The sequence below is a fragment of the Talpa occidentalis genome, unplaced genomic scaffold (assembly GCF_014898055.3).
Source record: "Talpa occidentalis isolate TD23 unplaced genomic scaffold, MPIMG_talOcc4v2.1 talOcc4.8, whole genome shotgun sequence".
Taxonomy (NCBI): Eukaryota; Metazoa; Chordata; class Mammalia; order Eulipotyphla; family Talpidae; genus Talpa; species Talpa occidentalis.
Genome location: NW_023605194.1, coordinates 13,392,491 through 13,401,821, shown reverse-complemented (window position 1 = coordinate 13,401,821; position 9,331 = coordinate 13,392,491). Strand labels below are relative to the sequence as shown.

The 9,331-nt window shown below is 50.8% G+C and overlaps 1 long non-coding RNA gene across 2 annotated transcripts in view; it reads left to right on the top strand.

The window, feature by feature from the left end:
* Positions 1-259: 259 nt before the first annotated feature.
* Positions 260-9,331, top strand: part of LOC119233579 (uncharacterized) — a 257,802-nt gene continuing 248,730 nt past the window's right edge. For both annotated transcript variants that reach the window (XR_008550107.1, XR_005122422.2), the window contains exons 1-2: positions 260-554; positions 2,384-2,543. This is a non-coding gene — a long non-coding RNA (uncharacterized LOC119233579). The remainder of the gene's footprint in view (positions 555-2,383; positions 2,544-9,331) is intronic.

Genomic DNA, 9,331 nt, shown 5'->3' with positions numbered 1-9,331 from the left:
TCTCAGCCCCTCCTGGTCACTAGGGGACATAGATTCTTCAGGTGTCACATCCACATGGTCGCCACCTGGTGGCCACCGGGGGCTCCCGGGGCCTGGAGCCCCTCATTGCGCTTTCATCCTCCAGCAGGTTGGCATCTGATTGGCCAGAATAACACGTCCAGACCCAAAGGACAACTACGATTGGTTGAGAGAGATCAGACCCACCTTTGGGGGTTGGCCTCTCCAGACACTGCTTTAGCATCCAGGGAGAAGGGTGGGAACCTGGATTTCCTGAGGTCTCCAAGGTCTGAGCTCACCCCCGCTTCTTGGAAGGGGCAGCGTGAGCTGAGAGTGGCTTCCAGTGCTCTCTCCTCTAACACCTCCCCTTGACCCCTGCAGGCAAGTGTCCCTCTGCAAGTCAGTGTTTCTCCCCACACCATTTGATGTGTGAATATCAGATCCTAATGCCAGGAGCTCAAGCGTCCTCTTCTGGGTCTCATCTCTGTTTTTCTGGGGCCCACCTCTCTGGGATGACCCGTGTTCTCTTCAGCCTCACCTGGGGGACTCACTGGACCGTAAGTACCTCTTGCATGGACCTGTTCTCATGCTGTGTCCCCAAGGACACATTCCCAGAAACCCCGGGATCTGCATTGCATCTGTGAGAGGCCCCTGGGGCCCTCCCCATGGGTGCATCAGACATGGGCATTGGCGTGGGCATCCTTTATCCCTACCCTACTCCCTCCCTGTCCACCTCTACCCACTGGGTGCCCCACGCGGAAGAGCAAGACACAGGCAACGCTGTTAACCAAATTGTCTGCACAGGCCCAGTGCTGGGAGCCCGGGCCAGCTGGGGTGAGCAGGTGCAAGGCCACCGTGGCCCACAGGCCTGTCTCAATGGGTTGATCAGGTGGAGCCTGTTGGGGTCAGATGTAACAGGTGTGGGTTTAACTCCCTTCTCCATTCACTGCAAGGGGCCTTTCCTTGAGGGTGGTGGTGGAGGATCAGGGAGCGAGAGGACAGAATGCTGAGGCCAAAGCTGTTTGGGTCTGATGGAGATGGAGGAGGCCTGCTGGGGCGATTCATCCACCCCCAGGGAGGCGGGATGTGGAAGCGGCTTCAGCTGCAGGAGTCTTGGGCTCCCGAACACTGCTGAGTTCTTGTCTGCCCTGGAGGAGCCTAGGGGGAGGCCTGTCTCTGGGGCTTTGGGTCCTGCTGACACAGGTGAGGGCTACTGGGAGACTGACAGCTTTATCCACCCCTGGAATCTGCTTGAAGGCAAACCTGGGAGCCAGGGAGTATTCCTGAGGACTCCAACTTGGTTCACTTTGAAGCACATTTAGTCCGAGTGCTCTGTGCCAGGCCTGGGGGCAGGGTGTTGCTAATGAGGTGGTAACCCCATCTGTTGAGCACACAAGCCAAGGGTCAGGCTACTTGTTCTTTGTACTTTCATCTCCTTTAACCTCACCCAACCCCTTCAGGGCAGACATTGTTATTATTCTCATTCCCATTTCACAGATAAAGAAAGGGAGGTTCCCAGAGGTACAATCACCTCACAGGCAGTGAGCCCCAGAGCCAGGATTTGAAGTCAGGACTAATTGCCTGACTTCTAGGTCTGTCCTCACCCTTGGGAGGCTCCATGCAGGTCCCCCTTTGATGATAAGAAGACTGTTCCTCTCCAGTTGAGGTGACTTGTCTCCCTAGATGGTCTAGCTCCCCAACCTCAGGGGTTGGGCCCAGATATTCTCAGCCCAGCCTTGTCCTGCCTCCCTCATCCTGCTTCCCTTCCAGGCTCCCAGGCTGGGGGGCAGGAGATGGTGGTATAAGGTACATGGAGCCAGAGCGGACCTCTTCTCTGACTATCTGGTCCCCTGGGTCAGGAAGCCTCTTCTCTCTGGGGGGTGTGGGGGGATGTGGAACACTCCAGAAGGAATGCTGATGTCCTGGTTGGCAAAACATGGACTCAGCAGCTGTTGGGGGACTTGTTCTGGCTGCTGGCTGAATTTTGGGAAACAATAGTTTCCCTTGTACACCCAGCTCCAGGGGGCGTACTCAGCAAGTTGGGACCTCTCAGCTATGTGTGGGGGGCACCAGTGATCACCAGGGGCAGGGTATGGGGGGTATCCAAAACACCCCACAAATTCTGGACTGGATGTTGGGCAGAACCAAGTCCCTGCTGTGCTGGGCATTTACCCTTTCGTTACTGGACTGTGGCATGGTCCAGAGGGCCCTGGGGCAGGGACAGGCACAGAGGGACCGGGCAGTTGTCTCAGCTGGCGTGCACAGTGCTCCCCGTAGAGCCCTGCAGTGTGGCTGTCGAACATACTGGGGTAGGAAGGCTGTGTGGACGCCGCTGCTTCTCTGACCAGCACATACACTGATTCTTTTTCCCATTTGGCTCCCAAAGGGCTTGGTAATGGAATTGAAGAAATCTGAATCAATCGTCTGATGTGTGGTGACTAAGCTTGCAACGTGCCAAGTGTCCCTCAGGAGAGGCCTGGGACGGCTGGGCCTGAATGCCAGCTCTGCGTGCTGGAGACCATTCCCAGGCAGAGCCGCCGATAAAAGTAAGCTGGGGAGTGGTCGTGTGCGTTTGTGACTGTAGCCTCTTGGCCTCTGACTAAAGGGTGGAGGCACAGATTCCTGGCCTGGCTGGTGTGGATGGTAACTCTGTCCACACAGCTGGCTTCGCTTTTGGAAGTGGTGCTCTCCATGTGTGTGGGAGTAGCCAAGGGCTTTTATTGACCTTGAACTCTACTCCACAATTCCTTCTGTTCATTTTCTCTTTTCTTCTCACAATACCCCTTTGAAGTCAACACCGTTAACCCCCAATTTCATAGAGGAGGACACTGAAGCAGGATAACAACTCCCCTTACCAAAGTTGCTTAGCAAGTGAGGGGTCAGATTGGGATTAGATCTGGGAATTAACTGCAGGCCTGTGCTCTTAACACCTGAGGAGAAAAACACAGCTCCCCTCCTGTGTTTCTCCTTTTCTCTCACAGGACTACCCCACTTCTGACCCCAGAGGGGTGAGGGTTTCCCCACACCAAGCAGTGCTGTAACACCAGCCGGGTGTCTTACTATCTGGATTCTGACACTATCTACCTGGAAATAGCTTCAGATCCCTCAGGCCGGGGGCTCAGTTTTGCCCCACCCCCTTCAGAAGCCAATCACAAGTCCAGGTCCTGGATTACATGCTCTACAGACATAATCTCCACATGTTCTTACAACAACCTTATGTAAGCAGGTGCTGGGAGGAAACTGAAGCTTGAAGGACGGAGGGACTTCCCCGAGATCACACGGCTCGTGCTTGGCCGAGCTGGGAGTCCACTCAGGATGGTCTTCCTGTGGGTGTTACTGGTTGTGTGGGTGCTGGGAATGGTGTTGGACCCCAGGCCTGTGCCATCCACTGCTCAGAACCTCTTGTCTGTGCATAAGATAGACTTTCTGATTTTTCCTGCTGCTCCTCAGGGCCCAGGCTCTCCCCTGATGTATAGGATGTGCAGGAATCTGAGCAGAGCTCAGGCAGGCAAGCCAATTTGAGCAAGGCGCTCCTGAAAAGGAAATAAGGTAGACTGGGGACCCAGTGTCCCCTCGCTGTCCCCACAAGGCCAGGAGAAAGGATCAGAGGGCAGCAGAATTGTTACTGGACGTGATGGGTGAGAAGACACGTCTTAGAAGCACAGACATTCCTTCCTGAAACATGACCCTTTCGTTCTTTGCTTTGGACTGGCCTGTTTTGGTAGAAAGCAGGATACTTCAGTCCACTCTCTGGTTCACATCCTTCTCCGTTGGGTGTGGCGTCCACTGGGAAATGACAAGTTCTGTTGACCAGGGATCCATTCAACCGTATATATTATGTGGGGACTCTCTCATGAGTCATTTGATCTCCACAGACACAGTGGGGAAGGAATTCACTCACCCTGGCTTAGAGATAAGGACACAGAAGGGCAGTCAAGTCAGCTGGTCAAGATCACCAATCCCAGATGAGTCTGAGTATTCACTGAGCCCTGGGTCAGCTCCAGACCTTGTCAGAGAATGGGAGATGCAGAGATGAGCAAGCCGTGAGCCCATCCCTGTCATCCAGGGCCCCAGCACTGATGGAAACGTCACCCTTTCCCAGTTTGCTGTCTCTGCCCCAGTCAATCACACTGTTTTGGAGTACTAGCTCTGCTAGGCACCCGGGAGCGTGCCCCCAGGGGCACCTGCCCTCCAGGTGCTTACAGTTTGCTCAAAGAGAAGTGAAATGTGTGTGTGTGCAATAGTTACCAAGTCAGGGCTCCTGAAGAAAACTCAAAAATCCAAGATGTCAGCTAGCTCCTGCTGCCGTGGCCTCTGCAGCCAAGTCGAGTGACTTGTGTCTCTTCCGGGCAGGCCCTCTAAGGGTGATGTGTGATGTACCAGCTTCCTTCCTTCCACAGTGATACTCGTGGACTGGTTGATTGAGATGGAGCCTCCAGCAGCCTGGGCCTCTGAATGAGGAGCCCGCTAGTCACGCTGGGCATGGAGCAGGAGTTGGCAGTAAAGTGCAGTTATGTTCAGTGGTAGAGGTTTTAAAATTGTAACCACAGCACAGTCTAACACCTCCTGACTGGTAGAGAGTCTTCTATTGCATTAAGTTCTCAGAGGGGTCAAGAAGTTCTAGAACCATCTGCTCAGGGGTCAGTTAGAAAGGTGAGGCAGTACAGGGAGGAGAAACTCCTTGTTATTGCAATAACAAAGTCCATTAATGCCAGACTTTGCTGGGCACAACACAAGTATAATGGTGTTTAATCTCCAACAGACTAGTAGCCCCATTTTGCAGAGGAGATTGAGTCTCAGAGAGTGGAGTACATTGCTGCTGAAGTTGTGGTGTGCACACCAGCAGCACTGCTATCCCTGAGAGCCTGATGCCCTGGCTTGGAACCCTCTGGAAGAGCATGTGCTTCCGGTTCTGCCAGTGGCCAAGAACGAGTCTTATTGTAGCTGCTGGCCCCATCTTCAGGGGCTGAGCCATGCTGCTCTGCTATCTCGTGAGAGATGGATGGGACAGCCAGGAAGATGTGCCAGGAGAATGAGTACCACTCCTTGGAGACATGGCCAGGGCCGGGCATCTGGGAGAGGCAGATTCTTGTGGCCATGGTCCCTGGCACCCTTATCAGTTGGTGGCATTTATCTCCATGGAGCCACAGAGCTATTGCTGAGGAAATTGCAGCCGTTGGGCAGAAGGACATAATTTGGCTTCTCCCCAATAGGATAATTGGACTGTCCTCAGCTCCTCTCTCTTCAGATATTTAGATTTTTCACTCTCCCTTGATTAAGATCTGGTTATCCATTCAGCTAAGTGAGAAATTTCATATTACAGTGATCAATTAATATTTAATAATATATTAATCATATAATACAAATAAAATGATTATATCTATAAATGTACAATCAAATATTTTTCTCTATAAAAATGTGATAATATAATAATCAACAAAATCATTTGGGTACCTGTTGAGTGCCAAGCCATGGGGATGCAGAAAGTAATAAGGCATTTTGCATTTGCTTAGGCTCTGGGCCAGTTCAGAGATAAAGAAGGAAACCACAGTGTCTGGTCTTCAATTGCTCACCACCCAGGGGGCAGGACTTCATGTTGCGGGGATGCAGGCCATGGAGGGGCGTGCAGAGCTTCTCAGGACACTCAGGGAGGGATGTGACAGTGCAAGGCAGTGGCTTAAAGCACTGGCTGAGGGCTCAGATCCGGGTTCCTGTTCTGGCCCCCAGCGTTTGCTCCCCTGAAGCCACATCTGTTAGAGGCAGATAGCAATAGTACCTGGTGGTGAGTTTGGAAGGAGTGTGTGGTGTCTGATTGAGCACTTATCATAAGCTAAATGCTGTGCTGAGGCGCAATGATTGCAGGGAGTTTGAATCAGTGGCTGCTTAGGGGATGTGGAGGTGAAGGGCATTGCCATTTGAGAATCTCATTTATGAGCTGGGGAGTGAGTTGCCTGGGGCCTGGGGCCAGCTGGGCTGGGGCTCAGGCTCAGTCCCAGGCTCCCAGGTCCCTGCTTCTCTCTGGATGGGCTGAGCACTTCCCCCATTTCCGCAAGCTGGACTCATTTTGTTCTGATATGGAAATGCTACTGCTGAGGGGCTGAATGTAGGAGAGGCTCATGCAGGACCCTGGCCAACTCCCCTCGCATAGATAAATGGAGTCTGGACCGCCATTTGGCAATCAGCAGAAAAACAAATTAAAACAGAGGCGCTCTCATCTCCTTTTTCCCCTCACCCCATCTGACAGATTTATTTTGGAAAGCGACAGGAGGCTAATGGAATCACTTAATTTTCCCAATAATAAATTACTCCCAAGTGCAATAATTAAATATTTCACAACAAACAGTTTCCTTCTGCATAACCTTCTTCTGGTTTCTTCTGCACGGGTAGCCCTCCTCCTTCCTCTTCCCGATTGATCCATCAGTCCGGGCCCCTGCTCCGCCCTCATTTGGCCTGACCTCTCTGGTGAATCACTTTTCATTTCCCAGCTTCAGGATCGTGGCCCAGGTAACAGCCATTGCAAGAGGCCCCGAAAGGATTGTGGAAAGGAAAAAGTATCTGGAGAGCAAAGGCCAGATCAGGGTTTGAATCCTGGCTCTTCCCAGCTGTGTGACTTGGGACAGTCACATGACTCACATATGCTTCTGTATCTTCATTGTCAGATGTGGAGGCAGGGTGTTTTTGAGGCTTAGAGTAGTGCCTGCAAAGTCCCTGGCACATAGTAGGTCATCAGCAAGTTGGAACTGCTGGGCTTTAAAAAATTAATGTTGTGAGTCTAAATCTTATTGTGAACTGTCCTAAATTTATGGAAGGAGAGAGATAGATAGCAAGGGTGAGAGCAAGCCAGTGATAGCGAGAGACTTGGGAGAAATAGAGACTGAAAGAAAATAGAGGCAGGAATAGGAGCAGCGAGCTGAGGGGGCTGCCCCTAGACCTTAGCAGGACTGGAGAGAGTGAGCGCAGCTTTGTCAAATGGCCTCAAACCCTTATGTAATCAGGCAGTCCATGGCCAAGGGACCACGCACTTGCCAATCTCTCCAGCCAGATGTCTGAGGCTTTATGGCATTCAGAAAGGGGCCAGCTGGAATTTGGAGACCTGTCTCCACTCCCCTAGCAGCTCGGAAGTGGGTGCCCGTCTGTGTGTCAGCAGAAGATTTGGAAGTAATGGCACTTTCCCCTGTGATGCATGATTAATGTACAGTCAACTGTGGAATGCACAGCTGTTGGATATTTTCAAGGCAAGTAAATGTATGAGACTAAGAAAATACACGGGCTTATACAGTGGTGTTAGTTTCTGACACTAGGCAAGGGTCAGCCCTGATTCCAGAGGATGGGGGCTGGGTGTCTCTGTTGGTCTCTCAGTGACAGCATCCCTGGGAAGGAGGCACCCAGAAAGCACACCAAGTCGTTATGGTTTCCTCCATGTGTCATCCCCATTCAGTTCATGCCCTGGGCTCAGCTCAGTTGGGGTTCAGGACGGACAAGGCATGAATCTCACCCCCAGTAGACTTCCCTTCCAGAAGGCCTTCAGGTGTCACTGAAATCTGTCCTCAAAGGGGGAGCAAGGGGCCAGTACTCATCCAGGATGGTGGAGAGACATCTACCTCCAGTTGGGAAAAACAAGGATCCTTCATGGAAGAATGCACCCCTGAACCTTTAAAAAATATGATGATGATGATGATGATTACTTTAAGCTTTGGATTTTATGGGTAGCTAGAACAATATGTTCTCAAAAGTTTTTGTTTTTTGTTTTTTAAAAAAGAGTGTTATAAAATCATGCACAAATCTTGCGTGCATGGGGAATGGCCCCCAAGCTTACTATCCTAACCCAAATACTGTACCATGGAGCTGTTTCCCGGTTTTTTTAATTTGTCTATTTTACCTATGTGTACTCTTGTTTAACTGACATCTAAATTGTGGTAAAATATACATGACATGAAATTTGCCTTCTTAACGATTTTCAAGTGTATAGTTCAGCAGTGTTAAGTTGATTTATGTGGTAATGCAACCAAACTCCAGAGCTTTTATATCTTAGAAAATTGAAACTCTATTTTTGAGGGGAGCCACAGGGAGCTACAAATTTGCTTTCCTGCAGAGTCAATTCCTTGAGCCTCAGTCCCATCATTTATAAAGAGGGGGTGATAGATTTAGTTTTACTTGAAAATTAAGTGAGGTCACACCCAACGGTGTGCAGTGCGTGCCGGATGCGTTGCAAATGCTTAATAGCTGCTCTTAGGCTCTTGGGAGGAGCGAGAACTTCAACTGAGGGGCAATGAGAATCTTGCCTTGATCCCAAGGTGCCTGCTCAGTCCTTCCTTCCATGCTTGCACCAGAGAACCTTCACCCCTTTGTGCTAGAATGGCCAGTTGGGGGTGAGATGTCCTGAGTGATGAGTTCATGCTCATGGAACCCCTATTCTTTCCTGCCTCCTTCAAGGACCTTAAACTGTGATTGCTCCTGGATCAAGAGCTGTTTTGGGGCACTCAAATGACCTACTTTCAGCCAGTGAAAATAAGGTGCCTCTTGAGGCCTGTCCCAGCTCATTTGGGAACAAGTTTCAATGTGTTTTACAAATCTTAAGCCCCTGAATTAATTACATACAGTGTTTTAAACCAATGTTACCTTAATAAAAATTAAAAAAAAAAAAACAAAACACTCGAGCTTTGAGTTAAGGAAACTTAGCTGGGGACTTGGGTGGGGTTAATCCAATAACTACAAACACTGAGGATGAAAGCTGCTTTGGCCTTGCCTTTGTTCAGGCAACCTATGGGATTTCCTGGGTGGGAAGGTGGTGTTATTTATTTACCAATCCCTCTGTTTGAAATGTGGTTTAGGTGAGTAACCTGAGAGGCTTGTGCGGCTGCAGCTGAGCTGGCCAGTTCATAGAGCAGCACAAGCTTTGCAAGTAGAGGGGAAACTTGAGAGAGAGAAAATACAGCTAGTGTGTCCTTTCTAAGCCTGGGGTCCAAGCTCAGAAAGGTGCCCTTAGCTGTCTGCAGCTGCCCTGCATTCTATTCTTTCCATGGGGCAGGTCAACTCAGGCCTTACCTGCAGCATATGACCTGTACACCCATGGCAGAAAAAGGATTCTGCAGTGGTGTGTTCCAGAAGCAAGAATGCTTGGTGAGGGCCTCCCTGGTGGCGCAAGGGGTTAAGCAACACACTATGAAGAAATACGCAGCCTCTGCAGCATGAGTTCCATCCCCGGCTGGCCAGGGAGAGACCCACATGGTGCAGCAGACATCTCCTGTCTTGGCCGCTGCTCCCCTCAGCAGTGACTTCAGTCAATCCACCTGTTTTGTTCCCTGCTCTGTCTCTGGTGGATCCTCTCACTCCC